Here is a 24,409-nt window from a genome sequence, read left to right as displayed (position 1 = left end):
CCCCATCTCTTTCCCCCTTACTTTCTTGAAGGGCAAGATAGATTTCTATACCCCATTGTCTGTATATCTTATTTCCCTGTTGCATATAAAAACAATTTTTAACATTTGTTTTTAAAACTTTGAGTTCCAAATTCTCTCCCTTCTTCCCTTCCTACCCACCCTCATTGAGCAAGAAAGCAATTCAAAATAGGTTATACATGTTTAGTTATGCATAACACTTCCATAATAGTCATGCTGTGAAAGATTAACTATATTTCCCTCCATCCCATCCCCCCACTTGTTCTATTTTCTCCTTTGTCCCAAAATATATGTCTTTGTGCTCTGAAAAGTATAAATATTAATCAATAATTCTCTTTTTCCAACTCTGAGCCCCCATTCCAAAAGAAGAGCCTGATTGGGGCGGCTAGGTGCTGCAGTGAATAGAGCACCCACCCTGGAGTCAGGAGGACCTGAGTTCAAATCTGACCTCAGAAACTTAACACTTACTAACTGTGTGACCTTGGGCAAGTCACTTAACTCCAATTGCCCTGCCTTCGCCCTCCAAAAAAAAAGACCAAAAAAAAGAAGAAGAAGAGCCTGATGGCAGAATATTGAAGCTTTCGATTTATTCCTTCTCAAGTGCTCTGCTACTTCTATTTCCACTAAAATTCTGAGCATGGCCTAGAGATGCAATGCTCATCCATGTTTACCATAAACACCTCCTTTAAAGACAGATAAGCAAGAAAGGTAAATTAATTCTTTTTCTTTGAGGGAGGAAGGCAAGGCAATTGGGGTTGTGATGTACCCAAGGTCACACAGCTAGTACGGATCAAGTGTCTGAGGCTGACATTTAAACTCAGGTCCTCCTGACTTCAGGGTGGGTACTCTATTCACTACGCCATCTAGCTGCCCTTTTTTTTGAGGGGAGTAAGGCAAGGCAATTGGGGTTAAGGTAAAATAATTCTTAAGAGACAGATATAAGTTTCAAGAAGACAGATATATTGCCCTTGAAAAGACTAGGAAAAGTGATGAAGATAAAAGAATCAATAGCTCCAGTCTCATGAGTCAATATAGTTGCATCCCTGCATCCCTGCCCTGGCCCTTGTAGTCACACAGACCCAATCCTAGTTTGGAACATTTCCTCCTCATGACTCCCAACTTCCTCCAGTCCCTCTCATGATTCTGGCTCCTACTCCCTAAGTGAGGAGGATTACTCTTTTCCCTTTCCTCCCTCTTCCCCCTCTCTGTCTCTTTCTATCTCTCTGTTTATGTCTCTCTCTCTTTGTCTCTCTATGTCTATCTCTCTGTTCCTTTCTCTCTCTGTCCCTGTGCATTCTTTCATAGGACTTCCCTTAGCATAACAGGAACTAAGTCAAAGCATATTTTGCATTGCCAAAATAGCACTACACACATGACCTTTCAAATTCTGTATGTCCCAAACTAAATTTATTGTTCTCTCTCCACAAAACCTGCCTCTCCCACTAACTTCCACTGTCATCTCAGGCTCCCAACATCAAAATCATCTCTGAGGCTTCCCTTCCCCTCTCCCTCACATCTCATTATATGCTGAGTATGATCAATTCTACTCCCACAATGTCTCACATCTGTTCCTTCCTTTCCAATCCCATTACAACCATCCTAGCTCAAGACTGTGTCACTTCTTGCAATGGGAAAACATTTACAAAGCATAAGAACACTTCACTATGTGATAAGGATACAAACAGAAAAGCAAAATAGCCCTAGTTCTTAAAGAGTTTATACTCTACGTAGCAGAGACAACACATACAGCAGGATTCAACTTCAAGACAGATGGAAAGGCTCATTGCCCCTTAGGGTACAGGGGAAGGGTAGTTGATACAGCCCAGTAAGGGCTTATGGCTCAGAGGGCATAGTGGCAGGGAAGATGGTAAAGCCCAGTGGAACTCTGGGAGCCATGGTAAGCAGACGGTAAGTCCTAGTGCTCTATCTTACCAGAAGGACTGTAGTTGATGATTCCTTGCTCTTCTAAGCAGTGACAGTGGCCATGTCTCCCATGGTTGGTTAAGGAGGAATGATCTGAAGGGTCAGGGGTAACCTCTGGATCAAGTGGATGTGAGAGCGTCAGTCAGCATCCAGCTGTAATTCCCACTTGAGCCATCTAGCTGCCTATAATTACCATTTAGTAAAATGTAGTTTCCCTATTTATCTCTTTTAATTAGTCTTATGTATATATGGTTTGTTTGGTTTTTTTGCTTTGTCTGAGATCATGATTGCTACACCTGGTTTTTTCTTTTTTACTTCAGCTGTAGTATAATAGATTTTGCTCTATCTCCTTATTTTAACTCTGCATATGTTTCTCTCTCTCTCTCCCTCCCTCCTTCTCCTCCCCATTCCTCTTCAAAAATCTGTTTTGCTTCTGACCACTGCCTCCCTTAATCTGCCTTCCCTTTTATCCCCCCCTACCCCAGTGGGGTAAGATAGATTTCTATATGCAAATCATTATCTATCTATCTGTCTATCTATCTATCTATCTATCTATCTATCTATCTATCTATCTATCTATCTATCTATCTGTCTGTCTGTCTGTCTATATATCTATCTGTATATATGTATATGTATATATAACAAATATTTGTGTGTATATATGTTTGTATGTATATAATATATATATATATTTAGTTATCCCTTCCATATCACAACTTCCCCTATTGCAGTTTCACTATATTGCATGTCTACATAAGAAATTAAATGGGAATTTTGGGCGAGTTTTACCAAAGCCACATGTGATATTCAAATGCCAGCAGACAATATGGAAAATGTTTAGAAACTCAGAAATGCATAAAATATATGCAGAGCATTGAATATTATCGACATGTTTTATCTTTTAATACTATAATAATTTGGATTTCTTTGGTATGAAGGGCCAAAAAATGTTATGTGGATTTTCCAAATTGTGGAGGCTACATGTCCCTAACCCCAGTGATGTGAAAGGGATAGCTCTGTGTCTGTGTGTATGTGTGTATGTGTATATGCACACACACAGAGGTATATGTATGAATATATGTATATATATACATACACACATATGACAGATTTGTGGTGTGTATATCTGTCTGTGTGTACAAATACATACATACTTATGTGCACACACATAGATGTCATTCTCTGAATCAATTCCAATGAGTACTAGGTTCACACATTGCATGCCACCACCACCACTACCCCTATTTTCCCCTCCATTGTAAAAGCTCTTCTTTGCATGAGTCTGCAAGTTTTCGGTACTTCCAAGACAGTGCGATGAGGGGAGAATGCTGTCACTATTCTCCTGGGTTGCCCTTTGGTCTTTCCCCAAGAAGGGCCCCTGGTCTCCTGTGTCACAAGTGCAGTGTCCTCTTGGCCCTGGAGCTGTGACCAAGGCCCCTGCTCTCTTACAGCTGCAAATGCTAGTGATCCTCTCTGTCTTGGAGCTTTCACCTGAGAACTGACCCTGCTTCCTTATCACCAATCACCAATCAAGCAATCACTTCTCCCTGGAATTGCAGCCCAGAACTACATACAGGCAATAGAGTTGCCAGTCAGCACCAGCTGAAACCAGGGTCAGAAAAGGGTCCTCTGTAATCCCTTTAGGACAAATTTTTCAACCTCCTCACTATCTCTGTGCTGAGAGCTTCTACAGCTGCTGCCACCACTCCCAAGGACACCTCCAAGGCCCACTGTTGGCACTTCGGCCATATGTGCTCTGGACCAGTCACCACGTCAGTGGTCCAGACATTTCCTGTTGATCTCCTAGGTTGTCTTAGGTTAAAAAAAAAATCTCACCTTGTGCCACTGCAAATTTTATTTGAGGTGTTATGTTAAAGTTGTTTGGAGAGAAATGTTGGAAGAGTTCAGCTAGGTTGCTACCTCTCTTCTGTCATCTTGGTTCCACCCTAAAAAGCCAGTTTTCAAAGGAAGAAATTCAAACTATCAACAATCAGATAAAAAAAATTCTGAATCACTATTAATTAGAGAAATGCAAATTAAAGGAAGCATGAGGTTTCACTCCACACTTATCAAACTGCTAAAGATGAAAAAATAGGAAAATGATAATGTTGGATTAGTTGTAGGAAAACAGGCACATTAGTGCTCTATTGGCAGAGTTGTTAATTGGTCCAACCATTCTGAAAAACAATTTGGAACTATGCCCAGAAAGTTACCAAACTATGTATATCCTTTGGTCTAACTATATTACTACTAGGCCTGTGCCCCCAAAGAAATCAAAGGAAGAGGAAAAGGATCTATGAGTCCACAAGTATTTATAGCAAATTTTTTGTGGTAGAACAAAAATTGGAAACTAAAGAGGTATCCTTTTGGGGAATGGCTAACAATGTTGTGACATATAAATGGAATGAAATGCTATTTGTACCATAAGAAATTATTACATGGACCATTTCAGAGGAAAGTGGGGAGAACTCTTTATAAACTGATACCATATTGAGGTAAACAGAACTAGGAGAAAAATGTATGCAATAATAATACCATAATATAGAAAAATAATTTTGAAAGACTTTAGAATTCTTATAGTGATAAAATCACAGATCCAAAAGAATGAAGATGAAATCATATTGTGACTTCTGACAGAAATGATGAACTTAAAATGTGGAATGAGACATACATTTTCATACATAACTAATGTGGAAATTTGTTCTGTTGGATTATGTATTATTTGCATAACAGGATGAGGTATAGTTGGAGTTAAGAAAAAATTATTTGAAAAATATAAAAGTTTATAAAAAAAGAAAATCCAATATAATAAAAATGACAATTTTACCCAAACTAATTTATATATTCAGTGTGGTCCCAATTAAATTACCAAAAATTATTTTACTGAATTAGAACAAATTATAGCAAAATTCATTTCAAAGAATAAAAATTCAAAAATATAAAAGGAAATAATGAAAAAATGTAAAGGAAAGAGGTTTAGTCTACCAGATATACAGTAATCATCAAAACTATTTAATACTGGCTAAGAAATAGAAAAATAAATGCTAGCTAGCTTTTACCAAGCAAACTAATAATCAAAGAACAGGATGATTCAGCAAAATTATTCTCAAGTAGGCAATTTAAATTACCCTTTGGAGCTTCAAGGTTGTTAAGAGTGTGTTGGGTATCCTTAACCTGGTACAATCATAAATATGCATAAAACTTGGGCTAGGCACATTGGCATCCAAGGTGCATGCTCAACATCCAAAGCACTATTTGGTCACCTCACTTCCTACACTGAAGCAGATAAATCCTCTGAATATAGAGAGTCTTAAGAAAACAGGGGATCTGGTCAAATAAGTTAACCTCATTTCTTTACTACTCTGAGAGCTTCCCCAGTCAGGAAGCAAGGGGGCTCCCAACTCATAAAGTTGCCTTTGCTTTCCTAGTTCAACATATGCTTTGTAGCTGGGGGTATATGTCATAACTTCAGGGCAGATGGATAGTGGGTACATTCTCTAAAGTACATAAAGCAAAACTCCCTCTGTGGGAGGCATGGTGGCAAACATATCCTTCATATACCAGGCTGCTCAAAAATCGAATGAAGAACAAGCTCTAATATCCCAGGATCAGGTTACAGGTTCCCTGTTTCCTGAAAAGCAAGTAAGATTTTGTGTGTTTATTATAAAAATCTCCCAAACTTGGCAGTCGGGGAGATCAAGGACATTTGCAGTTCCTAGAGGGATTCACAGTATTCCATGAAAGTTCATGTTTCAAAACGGCTAAACTGCTCATTGATGTCATCCTGTCATCACAGGATGCCAATATTAAAGGATCTGTGCATATAGCATAAGTTCATGAATCACAGATCTACCAATCAATAAAAATGTATTAAACACCTACTATGTGCCAGGCCCTGGGCTAAGTTCTAGGGATACAAAAAAAAAGGCAAAAGACAGTCCTTGCCCCCAGGTTGCTCACAATTTAATGAGAGAGATAACAAACAACAAAACACCCAAACAAACTATGTACAGGATAAATAGGAAATTAGAAAATGAGGGTTGGGGAAGGCTTCCTGTAGAAGGCAGAATTTTAGTTGGGACTTAAAGGAAGCCAAGGAGGTTGATAGTTGGAACAGAGGAGGGAGAGAATTCAAGGCATGGGAGATGGTGTAATGGCAAGCACAGAAGTAGCTCACATCTTGTTTCAGCTATTGAATTAACACCTTTTTTCAGTTCAAGTTTCTTTTAAGCCTTGTATTAAGTTTATTAAGAAATAGAATGTGTGAACCCCACAACTTGTGAACCCTAGAACTTATGGACTCCTACAACAGGAAGGGTAGGAGCTAATGACCATATATAAGGAGAGACCCAGGCTAGAGAGAGCAGAACTGAGGACTCTTGTGGTGGCAGAGACAAGAAGGAGAAAGCTTGTGGTATGCCAGCATTCTGTTTGTCTGCTCTGTCTGTTTTGATGTTTGTTTGTGATACTTTGTACAGAAACCCTGGGACCTTACTGGAATCCCTGAAAGAGGATTTTCTGGTTGTATGTTTACAGAAGTCCTGGAGGAGAGTTTTGGAGGTCCTAGGACTTCACTGGTGATTTGTGCTGACCTCTTGGACCTTGTTTGTGGGTCTGTGTTGATTTCTATGTTGATGATTTGTTCTGACATGATTGTTTGTGAGTCTGTGTTGATTTCTATGTTGATGATTTGTGTTGAGTTCTCAGACCCTGTTGGTGGGCCTGAGTTGATTTAACAGGCAGATAGTGAATTGATGATGGTGCCGGCAATGTGAATGAATATTATTGTGGCTCTGTCAAGCTCTGTCTTCCCAGAAACAGGAACTCTGAAGGACTTGAGGTGGATTGGAAACTGTGAACTTCAGTATGGAATGGGAACTGGATGAAGAGGTGGACAAGGATATGGACAAGGAACTGGGAACTGCCCTGCCTTTGAATCCAGGTGACAGTTGGAGCTGGGACCATGGAAGAGGAACCATGGAAGCTGAGAGCCAGCCTTAAGTCAAGCTGAAAGAAGACTTTACTTGGATACTGTGTACTGACTGAGAAGATTATGATTTATTGTGACCTAGGGGTGGAGAACTTTGACTTTTGTACTTTGTGATTGAATTAAGGATTTTGTGATTGACTAAATGAATGTACTTTGTTTAAAACTATGAGACCACTTTGGTGAAAACTATGTGGTCATTTTAGTGATAAGTTGTTGAGTTGTAACATGGTGAATGCTGTATTTTTATTTTCTATGATAAGTTGTAACATTGTGAGTGCTGTATTTTGATTTTCTATGAATGTTTTGCTTTGATTTGTTATTGAATAAGTAGAGAGCTCACTATACTATGTAATCAGAACCTTGAAAGCCATTCACAGCAGAAGTCCTCTGGAAAGCTGCTTGTGCGTGGCTTTACAGATGGCCAGAGAAAATTCCCTAAACCAAGAGATGGATCTAGGTCATGAAACAGTAAGGAAGAGAGTGTCACTGGATTGAAGAATATAGGGAGGGGAGTAAGGTGTAAGAAGAATGGAAAGGCAGGAGGGGGGCTAATTATTATGCATTATCAATGGTTTTGAATGTCAAGCAGAGGATTTTGTATTTGATTCTGGAGAAGATAGGGAGCCACTGGAGTTTATTAATGGCAGGGAAGATTATCAGACTTACACTTAGGGAAAATCACTTTGGTGGCTGAATGGAGGATGCTTTGGAGTAGAGAGACACTTGAAGCAGGCAGACCCACCAGCAGGACCTCAGTGTCCAGTTAGTTTAATTGCATCATTTTATATTTAAGGAAACTAAAGTCTTGGAAGTTTAAGTTATTTATCCTTACCAATGGATTTGAGGTCCCATGGTTACCCTCAACCTAGTTTAGTAGATCTACCAAGATAGTTTACCAGGGTGTGGCCATTGCTCATCTGCTACACCTTCTTGGAACCACAGGTGAGTTAGGTGAGAGTTGAGTGAGTCAGTTGGACACCCTGGAAAGGGCTCAGCAGCCCTCACACCAGAGGTATCAATCTTCCCCGAACACACTATACAACTCATATATACATGTTATATATAATACATCCTATTAAGGAAAAAGACTGGAGGCTGTGTATTTATCCAGTGATACAGGAAGTATCAGAAGCAAGATTTCAGCCTAGTTCCAATGTTTTTTCTATGGGAGATCCTGATGGAGGAACTTCCTTCCCCATACAGGTTGTAACAGATATCTTAGTTAGTAGATAAGTCCTAGGGAGTTGCCAATTCCTCCAGCTGCTGTTTTTGATTTCCCAGCATAGCCCAGTGCCTGAAACATAAGAGGTACTTAATAAATCCTTCTGGATCACTGCCTTGTTGTAGCAAAGGGGTTTGCCTAACTGAATGAAGGGTTACCCAAGACATAGTGGAGACACAGTGGTCATAGTGGAGGGTTCTGAAAAAGGGTAATCCACTGGAGAAGTCAATGGCCAAGCCCTCCAGTGTCTTTGCCAAGAAAACCTCATGGACAGTATTAAAATGATAAAAATATGGCACTGGAAGATGAGCTGCTCAAGTGGGAGGATTTCCACTACAAGTAGTTCCAGAAACAATGAGATGGCTGAGTCAAAGCCAAACGAAAGCTCAGCTGAAGATGTGTCTGGTGACAAAAGGAAAGACCAGTACTGTAAAGATCGATCACACAGGGATCTATGAACCAAAATCAGCTGGAAGTGGTCAAACAGGAGACAGAAAGATTAAACATTGACATATTGAGTGTCCATGAATTTAAGTGGATGGGAATGAGTGAATATAATTCAGGTGATCATTATATATACCATTGGCAAGAATCTCTTTTTTAAAAAAAGGAAAGCATGAGGTGGCTAGGTGGTGCAGTGAAGAGAGCACTGGTCCTGGAGTCAGGGGGACCTGAGTTCAAATCCAACCTCAAACAATTAACACTTACTAGCCATGTGACTTTGGGCAAGTCACTTAACCCCAATTGCCCTACCCTTCCCCCTCCAAAAAGCAAAAAAAAATAATGAGGGGGAGTAGCCCTTTCAGTCAATAAAAGGGTGAGAAAAGTAGTACTGGGGTCTAATATCAAAAATTCCAGAGTATCCATTTGAATCCAAGACAAATAACTCATCAGCATCACAGTAAAAAAGTCTATGCTCCAAACACTGATGCTGAAGAGAGCAAAGTTGCTCAGTTCTATGACAACCTAAAACATCATCTAGAAATAACATCAAAAAAAGACATCGCATTCATCATAAGAGAATGGAATGCTAAAGTAGGAAATCAAAAGATAGTTAAAATAACAGACAAGTTTGGCCTTGAATTACAAAATGAAGCAGGGTGGAGACTAATAGATTTTTTTTCAAGCTAACTTGCTGATCATAGTAAGTACTCTTTTCCAACAATTCAGAAGGCAACTCTATACATTGACAACACCAGATGGTCAATACTGAAATCAGATTAATTATACGCTTTGTATCCAAAGACAGAGAAGTTGTATACAGTCAGTTAAAACAAGACCTGGAGCTGACTGTGACTCAGATCACAACCTTTTTTTTTATTTAATGAGATCCCCCCCCTCAATTACATGTCAAGACAGTTTTAAGCAATCATTTTTACAAGACTTTGAGTTCCTTATTTTTCCCCTCCCCTCTTTCTAAAATGGTAGGCAATTTGATATAGATTGTACATGTGCAATCATGTAAAATATATTTCCATGTTAATCAGAGTTGTAAAAGGAAAAAACAGATCAAAAGGAAAAAAACACAAAAAAAGAATAAAGTAAATGCAAAATGTATGCATTGATCTGCTTTCAGAGTCTACCAATATTTCTATCTGGATATCGATAGAGTTTTCCTTTGTGATGTCTTGGATGGTATATTAATGAATTTTGCTAAACTTCTTTTTCTTTTCCTTTTTAATTTTTTCTTACCAGGGATGTACTTTGACCACATTCACTTCAGAAGAATATGTAATGTTTCACATCTATAGTTCCCCCATTCAACAAACAAGGGAAGATACAATTTCTCATTTCTTCTGGAGGTCAAGCTTTGTCACTGTAATTATGAATGTCTATTCTCTTTTTTGTTGGTGTTCTTTCAATAAATGCTCGTTTCCTTATTGTGATACTGATGTGCATTGTTTTCTTGGTTCTGCTTTGGTTTATATATCTCCCTATGCTTCCTTGAATTCTTTATGTTCATCATCATGACAAGTCATCAGGTAACAGGCTTTGGCCTTAAAAGTCTAAGTAAGGGGCCATCTCCAGTCATCCTGATCTATATCTGGACTCCAAAGATGACTTTGGAGGAGAAGGTAAGGCTGGTGACTTTGTAGCCCCCTCCCTTGCTTAAATCCAATTCACTTGCATGTCATGGCACCACCTCCCTGATGTTGTCATCCTCTTTGAGAATGAAGGACAAACAACAACAACAACAATTTGTCTTGGATCATTGTGTTTCTGGGAAGGGCTGAGTCATCCATAGTTGATCAACACACAATGTTGCTGATACTATGTACAATGTTTTCCTGATTCTGCTCTTTTCACTTTGTATCCACTCATACAAGTCTTTCAAGGTTTTTCTGAAATCTGCCTATTCATCATTTCTTATAGCACCTTCATATACCATAGCTTGTTCAACCATTCCCCAACTGATGGGTATTTCCTAGATTTCCAACATTTTGCCACCATGAAAAGAACTGCTATTAATATTTTTGCATATGTAGGTCCTTTTCCCTTTTTATGATCTCTTGGATCCCGACCTAGCAGTGGTATTGTTGGATTAAAGGGTATGCACAGTTTGGTTACCCTTTGGGTATAGTTCTAAATTACTCTCCAGAATGGTTGGATTAGCTCACAACTCCACCAACAGTGCATTAGTGTTCTAATTTTCCCATATCCTCTCCAACATTTATCATTTTCCTTTTTGTCATATTAGCCAATCTGATAGGTGTGTAGTACCTCAGAATTGTTTTAATATGCATTTTTCTAATCAAAAAGCAACTTAGAGAACTTTTTCATATGTCTATAAATAGCTTTGATTTCTTCATCTGAAAACTGCCTGTTCACATCCTTTGACCATTTATCAATTGGGGAATGGCTTATATTCTTATAAATTCAGTTCTCTGTATATTTGAGAAATGATGCCTTTATCAGAGACACTTGCTATAAAGATTGTTTCCCAGTTTTTTGCTTTCCTTCTAATTTTTGTTGTGTGGTTTTGTTTGTGCAAAACTTTTAAATTTAATATAATCAAAATTATCTATTTCGCATTTTGTAATGCTCTCTATCTCTTATTTGGTCATGAACCATTTGGTCATATTCACTTAATTTCTCCTTTAAGAATTTGGATGCTATACCATGCATATATGCTTAGTATTGATATTACTTCATTGTAATATAATGTAGATATATGGTACCCTTTATCAAGATGCACTTTCTGTCTTTACTTCTTTAATTAGGTCTACTTTTGCTTTTGCTTTGTCTGAGTTCAAGATTGCTACCCCATTTGTTTATTTGCTTGTTTTGACTTTAACTGAAGCATAATAGGTTCTGTTCCAGTACTTTGCTTTACTCTACCTGTGTCTCTCTGCTTCAGGTGTTTCTTGTAAACAACATATTGTAGGATTTTGGTTTTTGATCTACTCTCTAACTGCTTCCATTTTATGGGAGAGTTCATCCCAGTTACATTCACAGTTATAATGACTGTGTATTTCCCTCCCTGCTATTTTTCCTCCTGTTTGTCCTCTCTCTCCTTTTACCCTTTCCATCCTTACCAGTGTTTTATTTTTGTCTACCACTTCCCTCAATATGCCCTCTCTTCTGTCGGTCCTCACCCCTACCTTTACTTAATCTCTTCCCCTCCTACTTCTCTGTCAGGTAAGATAGAATTCTATATTCAACTGATTGTATATATTATTCCCTCTTTGAGCCAATACTGATAAGAATAAGGTTCAAGCAATGTCCATCATCCACCCTCCCATCTTCTCCTCTATTGTGATAGGTTTTTTGCACCTCTTCATGTGAAATAATTTACCTCGTTCACCATGTCCTTTTCTTCAGCACCCAGTGTATTTCTTTTTCTCCTCCCTTAGTTATTTTTATGTCATTTCTTCAAATTTACCTTATACCCATACCCTCTATCTATGTATATTCCTTCTAGCTGTACTATTGGAGATACAACATTTAAGAATTACAAGTATTGTCTTCCTACATAGGGATGTAAACAGTTTGGCTCCATTAAATCCTTTATGATTTCTTTTCCCTTTTCACATTTTTAGGCTTCTCTTGGATCTTGATTTTGGAGATCAAAATTTTTATTAGGTGGTGGTCTTCTCCTTATGAAAGCTTGAAATACTTCTATTTCATTGAATAGCCATTTTTTCTCTTGAAGTATTAAGCTTAATTTTACCAGATATGTGATTCTGGTTGTAGTCCTAGCTCCTTTGCCCTCCAGAATATTATGCTCCTTGACCTCCTTGATCCCCAATCCTTTAATGTTGCAACTGCTAAGTTCTATGTGATCCTGACTGTGACTTCCTGATATTTGAATTGTTTCTTTCTAGACACTTGCAGTATTTTTTCCTTGACCTGATAGTTCTACAGTTTGGCTATGGTGTTCCTTGGGGTTTTTATTTAGGAATCTCTTTCCTGAGGTGAACAGTAGATTATTTCAATGCCTATTTTGCCCTCCAGGGTATGAGGGCAGTTTTCCTTGATAATTTCTTGAAAGATGCTATCCAGGTCCTCCTTTAGATTATAGCTTTCAGGTAGTTCAACGATTCTGACATTGTCTCTCCTGGATCTACTTTCCAGGTCAGTTGTTTTTCCAATGAGGTATTTTACATTTTCTTCTTTTTTTTTTTAGTTCTTTTGGATTTCTTTTTTTTATTGATTCTTGATATCTCATAGAGTCATTAGCTTCCACTTGCTTAATTCTAACTTTCAAGGAGTTGTTTTCCTCAGTTAACTTTTGTACTTCCTTTTCCCTTTAGCCAATTCTACTTTTTAAGCAGCTGTTTTCTTTCTCTAAGCTGTTGACTCTTTTCCCATAATTATCTTGCATCACTTTCATTTCTTTTCCCAATTTTATTCTCTCTTACATGATTTTTAAACTTTTTTGAGCTTTTCTATGAGTTTTTTCTGGACTTGAGACCACTTCCTGTGTTTCTTTGGGGTTTTACTCATAGGTGTTTTGACATTGTTGTCCACTTTTGAGTTTGTGTCTTGATCTTCCCTGTCATTATATTAAGTTATTCTTTTTTGTTGTTCTTGTTTATTGCTCACCTTTTTTTGGCCTTTTTCCTTTATTTTAAATTTGATCTCTGCTTCCAGGGTGGAAGGGACACTATTTCAGGTTTCTTGTGTCAAAAAATATAGGCCCTGGCTGTTTACTTGTTGTTGTACTGATGCAGCCCTGAGACCCATGCGGGATCCTCATGTTGGGTACTGCACTGATGGAGTGAGGTAAAGGGATGTCTGGTGCTGCTGGAAACTACTGGTGTCTGGTTCTAAGTTTACCTGCTGCTGAGCTGGGGTCCTAGCAGTGGTGTCTGGTGTGTGTTGAGACCAGTGAAGTGTTTCTTTGTTTTCCCAGGGCTACACTGGTTGCTTAAGGTTGCCTGTTTGCCCCAGGCTATGCTGAAGCACTTGGAGGTCTGGCCAATGGGAGCTGCCTATATGCTGAAGCATGTGATGGTTCTTGAATCTGGAGTCTGCCCATTTGTGTGGTTATGTTGAGGCACTTGTGGCTTGCCTGCTCCACCACGCTGAGGCTCAGGATCTGCCACTGTCTTTCTGAGGTGGTACTGGCAGTTGGCTTACTAGGATGTCCTGGACTACATTCCCCTTTTGCCTGAGTGAAAGAGACCTTTCTTGGAGATCTTTTAAATTTCTTGGACTAAAATATTGTTTCACCTTGTCTTTTTCCTGGTTCTGCTATTCCAGGATTTGTTTTGGAGTACTACTTTATGGTTGTTTAGAGGTGAATATGGGAGAGTTGTGGCAATTTACTGCTTACTCCACCATCTTGTCTCCCAGAAGTCCCCATGAGCTTATTGCAAAATTCAGACTTAAGTTGAAGAAAATAGGGAAAACTATCAGATATATAGGTATGACCTAAATAGCATCCCTTATGGGGAGTGTGGTGGAGCCAAGATAGCAGAGTAAAAGCAGGGACACATTTGAGCTCTCCCCAAGCCCCTCCACATATGCGTAAAAAATACTCTAAACAAATTCTAGAGCAGCAGAGCCCACAAAATGACAGAGTGAAACAAATCTCCAGCCCAAAACAACCCTGATGGGAAAGGTCTGTTGTACTGGGCTGGGAGAGGAGTACAGTCCAGCACGGGCACCAGCACAGACCGAGACCCAGAAAACCCAGAGTACCTCTCAGGGGACTGAATCACTGGCAGTTGAGGCAGTTTCCAGACTTCTCAAACCACAAACACCAAAAAGAACTTAGAAGGTCAGTAAGAAAGGTCTGTTGGACTTGGGTGAGAGAGGAGCACAGATCAGCCCCAGCCCCTGCCCCCAGGGCAGCGGTAGCAGTGGTGGTAGCTGTAGCAGCAGGCATGGTGACAGAGACAGTGGCTGCTTCCAGAGCTCTCAGTCCACAGACGGTAAGGGAATTGAACAACTGATCAGAAGGAGATTACAAGTATCTCTTTGCTGGCACTGAGGCAGACTTCTGTTAGTTTACCCACACATGAATCTGGGTCACAAGCCTGGGGCAAGGAGGAATTCTGGCATGATGGAGCTTGTGGCAGCAGTAGAGAGGGAACCCTCATATCAGTTCGAGGGCAGAAAAGAGTGCTTGTGGTCACTCACAGACCAGAGCACAGGCCAGGAGAGGAGTAAATACCTCTGAAAGAAATGAAAATTTACAGGTACCTAGAAGTATCTCTGAAAACAGCCACACAAAACCTCTCAAGCTTGGACAGTCCATCCTCCACACTGGGCAGTGCCCTGCCTCAACAAAGAGTTAATAGCCTGGGGAAAATGAGCAAACAATGAAAAAAACTCAGACCATAGAATCTTACTTTGGTGACAAGGAAGATCAAAACACACTCAGAAGATAACAAAGTCAAAGCTCCTACATCCAAAACCTCCAACAAAAATATAAATTGGTCACAGGTCATGGAAGATCTCAAAAAGGATTTGGAAGACCAAGTAAGGGAAGCAGAGGAAAAATTGGAAAGAGAACTGAGAGTGATGCAAGAAAATTACAAAAAACAAGCACTTAAAGGAGACCCAAAAAATACAGAAGAAAAAAGAGAGAGACTATGGGGGTGGCCAGGTAGCACAGTGAGTAAGAGCACCGGCCCCAGAGTTGGGATGACCTGGGATCGAATCCGGGCTCAGACACTTAGCACCCACCCAGAAGCACCTGGCCATGTAACCTTGAGCAAGTTACTTAACCCCAATTGCTTAGGGGCAGCCAGGTGGAGCAGTGAGTAAGAGCACCGGCACCAGAGTTGGGATGATCTGAGATCAAATCTGGGCTCAGATACTTAGCACCACACCCAGAAATAACTAGCTGTGTAACTTTGAGCAAGTTACTTAAACCCAATTGCTTAAAAAAAGACAGAGAGAGAGAGAGAGAGAGAGAGAGAGACAGAGACAGAGAGAGACAGAGACAGAGAGACAGAGACAGAGAGAGAGAGAGAGAGAGAGACTATGGTGGGGGGGGGGGCTAGGTGGCACAGTAAATAGAGCACTGGCCCTGGAGTCAGGAAAACCTGAGGTCAAATCCAGCCTCAGATGCTTAACACAAAAACTAGCTATGTGACCTTGGGCAAGTCACCTAATCCCAATTGCCTTACCTTCCCCCCTCCAAAAAGCAGGGAAAAAATAGAATATGGGGCAGCTAGGTGTTTCAGTGAACAGAGCATCAGTCCTGGAGTCAGGAGGACCTGAGTTTAAATCCAGCCTCAGACACTTGACCCACTTACTAGCCATGTGACTTTGGGTAAGTCACTTAACCCCAATTGCCCTCCAAAAAGCAAAAAAAAAAAAAATTTAAAACAAAGAATGAAAAAAATAGAAGACAGTGTGAAATATCTCATTGGGAAAAAAAAACTGACCTGGAAAATAGATACAAGAGAGATAATTTTAAAATTATTGGACTACCTGAAAGCCATGATCAAAAAAAGACCCTAGACATCATCTCTCAAGGAATAATCAAAGAAAACTGTCCTGATATTCTAGAACCATCAGGGAAAATAGAAATTGAAAGAATCCATAGATTCCCTCCTAAAAGAAATCTCAAAATGAAAACTCCAAGGAATATTGTGGCCAAATTCCAGAATTCCCAGGTCAAAAAGAAAATAGTGCAATCAGCCAGAAAGAAATAATTCAAATGTGGTGGAACCACAATCAAGTTAACACAAGATTTAGCAGCTTCTGTATTAAGGGACTGGATGGCTTGGAATATGATATTCAGGAAATCAAAGGAGCTAGGATTAAAACCAAGAATCACCCACCCAGCAAAACTGAGCATAATCCTTCAGGGGGAAAATAGCTATTTAATGAAATAGGGGACTTTCAAGCATTCTTGAGAAAAAGACCAGAGTGGAATAAAAAAAAAATTGACTTTCAAATATGACTCAAGAGAAGCATAAAAAAGTAAACAGGAAAGGAAAATTACAAAGGACTCATTAAAGTTGAACTGTTTACATCCCTACATTGAAAGGTAATATTTGTAACTCGCTAGACCTTTCTCATTATTAGTGTAGTTGGAAGATATATATATATAGACAAAGGGCACTAGGTGAGTTGAATATGAAGTGATGTTATCTAAAAAATAAAATTAAGGGGTGAGAGAGGAATGGACTAGAAGAAGGAGAAAGGGAGAGGTAGAATGGGGTAAATGATCTCATGTAAAAGAAGCAAAAAAAAACAATTTACAGTGGTGGGGAAATGAGGGGGTTGGCGTGAAGGAATGAATGAACCTCACTCTTATTGGATTTGGCTTAAGGGGGGATAATATACACAACTCAATTGGGTATGGAAGTCTATCTTACCCTATAGAAAAGTAGGGGGGTGGGTAGGTGGCATAGGGATGGCTAAGTGGTGCAGTGAATAGAGCACTGGCCCTGGAGTCAGGAGGACTTGAGTTCAAATCCAGCCTCAGACACTTAACACAAAAACTAGCTGTGTGACCTTGGGTAAGTCACTTAACTTCAATTGCCCTCCAAAAAGCAAAAAAAAAAAAGTAGAGTTGAAGGGGATAAGGGATGGGGTATGATAGAAGGGAGGCCAAAAGGGAGGAGGAGGTAATCTAAAACAAATACTTTTGAGAAGGGACAGGGTAAAAGGAGAGAATACATTAAATGGAGTGGAAAGGATAGGATGCAGGTAAATAAAATCTTTCACAACATGACTATTATGGAAGTGTTTTGCATTACTACACATGTATAGCTTATATCAAATTGCTCGTTTTCTCGGTGAGGGTGGTGAGAAAATAAGGGAGAGAATTTGAAACTTGAAGTTTTAAAAAAACAAATGTCAAAAATTGTTTTTACATGCAACTGGGAAATAAGATACATAGGAAATAGTATATAGAAATCTATCTTACCCTACAGGAAAATAGAAGAGGAAGGGGATAAGGGAGCACAGATAGGGGGGAAGGGGTAATAAGAATGAACATTGTTATGAGGGGAGGGAGGGGAGAGATGGGGAAAAATTTTGGAACTCAAAATCTTGTGAAAGTGGATGTTGACAACTAAAATCAATAAATAAATAGAAATGGGGGGGGGGATAACATCCCTTATGAATATGAAGTGGAAGAGATGAATAGATTTAAGGGATTAGATCTGGTAGATAGAAAAATAGAAAGAGATTTGCAACATTTTACAGGAGGCAGCAACAAAAAAAAAATCCCCAAGAAAAAGAAGAACAAGAAAGCAAAATGGCTATCTGATGACGCTTTATAAATAATTGAGGAAAGAAGGAAAGGGGAAGGGGAAGAAAAAAGGGAAAGATATACTTAATTGAATGCAGACTTCCAGAAAAGAGCAAGGAGACACAAGAAGGATTTCTTAAATAAGGAATACAAAAAAAATAGAAGAAAACAATAGAATGGGGAAAACAAGAGATTTTTTTTAGTTATTTCTTTTACTTCTGATTTACATCATTCATTTCCACCAGATTTTGAGTTACAAATTTTCTCCCCGTTTTTCCCCTACCCACCACCCCAAAATAGCAGTCCCACAGGATATCCGCTCCTCCAATCTGCTCTCTCCCATATTTTCTCCCATACCCCTTTTGACTTTTCCAGTAGGGCATAGTAGATCTCTATGCCCCAGTGCCTCTATATCTTATTTCCCAATTACATGTAAAATAGTATTAATAATAGTGTGTGTACATATATATATATTTAAACATTTGATTTTAAAACGTTGAATTCCAGATTCATTCCCTTCCTCCCTTGTCACCCACCCAAACTGGGAAGATATAGTTCAGTATAGGTTGTACATGTGTAGCTATGCAAAACATTTCCATACTGGATATATTGTAAAAGACTGACTATATTTCCCTCCCTCCTATCCCACCTCCCACTTGTGCTATTCTCTACTTTGATCCCATCCTTTTTCTAAAGTGCGTGCTTCCAACTTCCCTCCCCCCCAGCCTGCCCTCCCTTCCATCATCTCCCCTGTCATCCCCTTGCCTTCTACTCTCCTGTAAGGTGAGATACCCGATTTAGTGTGTATTTCATTCTCTCCCTGAGCCAAATTCAATGAGAATAAGGTTGAACCATTCCCTTTTGCCTTCCTATTCTTCACCTCCATTGTAACCATTTTCCCTTGCCTCTTCTATATGAGATAGTTTACCCCATTCTGTCTCTTCCCATCTCCTCTCATTATATTCCTCTCTCACCTCTTTATTTCACCTTTTAAGTTATCATCCCTTCCTATTAAATTGGTCCTGTGCCCTCTATCTATGTATACCTGTAAACATATATACACGCATTCACATATGTATTCATATGCCCATAAACCCTCATATATAGACATATATATTTCTATTCCCTTCAACTATTTTCATACTGAGAAAAGTTTCATCAGTTACAAGTATTGTTTTTCCATGTAGGAATGTTAATAGTTCAACTTTGATAAGTTCCTTATCATTTCTTTTCCCTGTTTACCTTCTCATGCTTCTCTTGCTTCTTGTATCTGAATGTCAAATTTTCTATTCAACTCTGGTTTTTTCAGCAAGAATGCTTGAAAGTCCTCTATTCCACTGTAACCATATTTTCCCCTGAAACATGATACTCAGTTTTGCTGGGTAGGTGACTCTTGGTTTTAATCCAGCTCCTTTGACTTCCAGAATTTCATATTCCAAGCCCTTCAATCCCTCAGTGTAGAAGCTGCCAGATTCTGGGTTATCCTGATTGTGTTTCCACAATATTCAATTTGTTTCTTCCTGGCTGCTTGTAATGTTCTCTCCTTAATCTGGGAATTCTGGAATCTGGCTATAATATTCCTAGGAGTTTTCCTTTGGGGATCTTTTTCAGGAGGTGATCGGTGGATTCTTTCAACCTCTATTTTGCCCTCTGGTTCTAAAACATTGGAGCAGTTTTCTTTGAGAACTTCCTGGAGGATGATTTCTAGGTTCTTACTTTGATCATGGCTTTCAGGTAGTCCATAAATTTTTAAATTATCTCTCCTGGATCTATTTTCCAGGTCAGTGGGTTTTCCCATGAGATATTTCCCATTGCCTTCTATTCTTTCATTTGTTTGGATCTGTTTAACAGCTTCTTGATTTCTCATAAAGTAATTAGCTTCCATTTGCTCCAATCTAATTCTGAAGCAATGATCCTCAGTGAGCTTTTGAGATTCTTTTTCCCTCTGGAAAATTCAGCTTTTTAAGGCATTCTTCTCCTCATTGCCTTTTTGAGCCTCTTTTGCCATTTGAGTTAGTCTATTTTTTAAGGTATGATTTTCTTCAGTCAGGCTGTTGACTCTCATTTCATAATTTTCTTGCAGCGTTCTCATTTCTCTTCCCAATTTTTCCTCCACTTCTCTTATCTGCTTCTTAAGCTCCTCTATGGCCTGTAAGCAGCTCGTATTTTCCTTTGAATCTTTTGATTCAGGAGTTCTGACTTCACTGTCTTCCTCCTGTTCCATGCTTTGCTCCTTTTTGTCCCCAAAATAGGAGTCTAATGTTGGGATCTTCTGTCTGCTTTGTTTCCTTTGCCTGGTCATGACCCCTGGGCTTTTTGCCACAGTAGGACTCTGACACCAGACAGGGGAGCTTCCATTGCAAATGCTTGGGTTTTCTCAGCTGCCAGAGGTATTAGATGGGTGCCCTCCACACACTCTGGCAAGCTGGACACACACCCCAGGACCTCCACCCTAAGCTGAAATCCAGATCCAAGAAGGTCAAAGCAAGAGTGATTACCCCTCAGACTGGTTGCTTGGTCCCCCTACACTCTGCAGGCCAGGAGTGAAGCTGCCACATGGTACTGGCTGTGCTGGGTGTCTCAGCGGCTTCTCGCCCTGGTTGCAAAAACCGCTGCACTCCCACTTACTGTGTCCCAAAGTCCAGACTGCACTGACCTCTCACTTTGTCCTTCACATCTGTGTATTGATAAATCTGGAAACAGCCACAACTCCTTCTAATCTGGAGTCCCTCCAGCCGGTGGCCAGTCAGGCCCACCCTGGGGCTTAAACCTTGGTGTGGGGCTGGGCTCAGCTCCCACAGCACTGTGCTGGCTGATTCCTGCCAGCCTGCTGGGCTGTCCTCAGCGGGAGATTAGTTTCCCTGTGTCATTTTGTGGGTTCTGCAGCTACAAAGTTTCTTTAGAGTCCCCTTTTTACATTGACTGGGGAAGGTGGAAGCCAGAGCTACTGGAAGGTCCTGCTTCTATTCCGCCATCCTGACTCCAACAAGAGATCTTTTGAAGAAAATCAGATATATCATGGTAACATTTCATTCAAAAATGACCATGATAGAAAACAAAAATGGTAGAGAATTAACAAAAGTAGAAGAGATTAAGAAGAGGTGGCAAGAATATATGGAAGAACTATGCAAGAAATATCTTAACATCACCAGTAACTATGATGATGTGGTTACTGATCTAGAGTCAGACATCCTGGAGAATTAAGTTATGGTCCTTAAAAAGTATTGCTAATAATTAAGGCTAGTGGAGGTGATGGAATTCCAGCTGAACTATTTAAAATCCTAAAAGATGAGGCTGTTAAAAATGCTCTAAATCACTACTGATTAGAGAAATGCAAATTAAAACAACCTTGAGATGTCATTTTAAACCTGTCAGATAGGCTAAAATGATTGAAGGGGAAAGCAATGAATGTCGGAGGGGATATGGAAAAATTGAGACACTAATTCATTGTTGGAATTGTGAACCAATCCAAAGCAGTCTGGAATTATGCCCAAAGAGTTATCAAACTGCCTTTACCCTTTGGCTCAGCAATGCCACTACTAGGTCTATTTCTAAAAACAATTAAGATAAAAGGAAAAAATCTATTTGTTCTAAAATATTTATAGCAGTTCTCTTCATGGTGGAAAAGTACTTGAAAGTGCAGGAATGCCCATCATATAGAATACTACTCTACTATAAAAAAATTATGATCTCAATAATCTTAGAAAAACATGGATAGACTTGCACAAAATAATGAAACATGAAATGAGAAGAACCATGAAAACATTATACATAGTAATAGCAATATGTTTTAAGAAAAACTTTAAACAACTAAGTCATTTTGACTATTAATAAATAGTCAAATTAACTACAAAGGACATATGAAGAAAGACTATCTGCATTCAGAGAAAGAATTTATAAATAGAGGTTTGTATAGAATGATTTTACATATATAAACATATATACATATACATATTTGTGTCTAATGATAGTCATCTCTAAAGTGCAGGGAGGGAGGAGGGAAGAAAAAAAGGGGAAAAAAGTCACACAATAACTTTTATATATTTAAAAGGAATAGCAAGTTGGACATAATAGATTTTCAGTTTCATGTGCAATAATGTTTTTTATTATATTATGTTATGAATATGCTTATTTTTTTCCATAAATTTAAAATTAAAGAGAAAATTTTTTAAAAGATGATGCTGTTAAAGTGTTACACTCAGTATGCCAGCAAATTTTGCAAAGTCAATAGTGGCCACTGAATTGGAAAAGATCAGTTTATGTCCCAATCCTAAAGAATGACAATGACAAAAAATATTCAAATTGCTGAACAATTGCTCTCATTTCACACACCAGAAAGGTTATGCTTAAGATTCTGCAAGCCAGGCTTCAACAATATGTGAAGCAAGAATTACCAGAAGTGCATTTTGGTTTTCTAAGAGAAAGAGAAACTAGAGACCAAATTAACAACATTCTCTGCATTATAGAGAAAGCAAGGGAGTTCCAAAAAAAAATACAAAAAAAAAAAAAACCAAAACAAAAAAAACCCCATAGAACTTCTGCTTCATTGTCTACACTAAAGTCTTCAACTTTGTGTATCACAACAAAAGCCACCAATTTTCACCTGTCTGACTTGTGAATTAGCCCCGAGGAACCTCTGGTTTGGAATTTGGTTAGGATGAACTCTATCTTAGATGACAGTAATGCTAATTGATATTGTAACAGATGTGGAAATGGGTTGAGATGAAGCCCCTCACCCTTCCTCCCCTCCCAAAAAACAAGGGCTGAGAACTCTGAGGGGTATAGTTCCATTCTTCCCTTTTAGAGGGAAACTCTGAGAGTTTTTTTCCCCCTTTCCCTATCCAATGGAAAAATGGAAAGCTTGTTGTTCAATTCGGACTACACTGGAAAAGATTATGTAGCCCCATGGGAAACGTCCAATTTAGTGTGAAGGAGAGAATGCAGCTGGAGCAGCCAGGAGGAGAATGATGAGCAGAAACAGCTGGTGCCTTCCCTTCCCTGGCACCTGTGTAGCAGAAGAGACAACAACACTGCAGATGGAAAATACAGAGACAGCCCCTGGTCATAGAAGGTTGTCTTTTTGTGGCTTGAGCTTCTAATGATGAAGTTATTCAGTAGGGTGCTGATAAATGTTTAACGACTGGGGAGGGAGGGAGGTTGGTGGACCATATCTATGAAACTCTTTTGAATTTAATCTGAATTATTAACACTTTCTTTATTACTTTTTTACTCATTGACAATCAACAATACAATAAATTAAGCCTTTGTTTGTAGCATCCAATTTCCAAGGTGTAAAGGCTCACACTGAAAATTTAAGCAATCTGCTCTTAGGAGCCATTATGAGCTAGTACCAGCACACCTCTGGTTACACTTCTTCAGGGAAAGTATATGAAATGAATTCCTTATCAACTTCAAAAAATCATTTGAGTTTCTTTCCCTCTGCCCCCCTCCCCTTTACATGCTTGTTCATAATAAGTTGTCTGTTTATGATTAGTTTCCTGGTTATATACTAAACTGTTCTTTTTATTCTAATTCTATTTCTCTTCACACAAAAGACCTGTGGTGTAACCCAGAAATGTATATTTCCTATATGTAATTTGGTTACCTCCAGAGAGGGCAAATGGAGAAGCCTTTGGTTATTTGACCACAAAATTCAATTGTCTAAGAAAGTTACTTCACATCTTGGCAGCTAGGTACCACCTGGGTACATGAGGAACTGTGTCTGAAACCAGATTTGAACTCTGGAAGAGGAGTCTTCCTGACTCCACTAACACTCTATCTACTGTGCCACCTACCTGCCCCACAGGTTGTGTTTGTCTTTCATTCTCAAAGAGGACCATGGCATCAGTGAAATGATGATATGACTTGCAGTTGACTTTGATTTGAGTGAGAGAGGGATGTGCAAGGTCACCAGCCTCACTTTCTCCTCCAGAGCCATCTGGATCCAATGACCAGATATTCATCAGGAAGACTGTAGATGACCCAGGATGTAATGGGAAACCCTGACCCTTTTAGACTAAGGCCTTTTCAAGTACTCACTTAGAGTGAGGTAACATCCATTCAGTGAATAGGTCTCTTTAAGAAGTGAGTCAGGGGATGGCCTCTTTAAATAGAAAAAAATAAAAGAAAGAAAGAAAAATCAAGGTGACAGGGGAAGATCCTCAGGATTGCTGTTCCAAAGAGAAATAGTTACCATTGACATTTTCTCTAAGCTAGGAGGGCCCAAAATACAGCCATTAAGTGGAGTTTGGTCCAATCTATGAGCTTCAGAGTTGCCATAATTGGGCAACTTCTGGCCATCAAAATTTTACCTTCCTTTGGAGAGGAGAGGGTGAGGGAGAGGATAAGATGAGTTACCCAACTAGCTGGGTCCCCATTTGGGCAGCTTGGTGATGCAAATTCATGAAGCATTTTTGACTCACTTCTTAAAGAGGCCTATTCACTGAATGGGTGTTACCTCACTCTAAGTGAGTACCTGAAAAGCCCTTAGACTAAAAGGCCAGGGTCTCCCATTGCATTCTGGGCCATCTCTAGTTGCCCTGATGAATATCTGGTCACTGGATCCAGATGGTTTGGGATGAGAAAGTGAGGC

General features: G+C 39.3%; 1 protein-coding gene and 1 long non-coding RNA gene across 3 annotated transcripts in view; one reads left to right on the top strand and one right to left on the bottom strand.

Moving 5' to 3' along the window:
* JKAMP (JNK1/MAPK8 associated membrane protein) overlaps positions 1-24,409 on the top strand; it is a 449,359-nt gene that overhangs the window by 479 nt on the left and 424,471 nt on the right. The window lies entirely within an intron of this gene.
* The window catches only part of LOC138164352 (uncharacterized), a 55,026-nt gene continuing 52,509 nt past the window's right edge, over positions 21,893-24,409 (bottom strand). For both annotated transcript variants that reach the window (XR_011169039.1, XR_011169040.1), the window contains exon 4: positions 21,893-22,822. This is a non-coding gene — a long non-coding RNA (uncharacterized lncRNA). The remainder of the gene's footprint in view (positions 22,823-24,409) is intronic.

This window comes from Petaurus breviceps, unplaced genomic scaffold, assembly GCF_028583685.1.
Source record: "Petaurus breviceps papuanus isolate PSGF00001 unplaced genomic scaffold, PetGlider_PUasm1.0 189, whole genome shotgun sequence".
Taxonomy (NCBI): Eukaryota; Metazoa; Chordata; class Mammalia; order Diprotodontia; family Petauridae; genus Petaurus; species Petaurus breviceps.
This window is presented reverse-complemented; position numbering and strand designations above follow the sequence as displayed.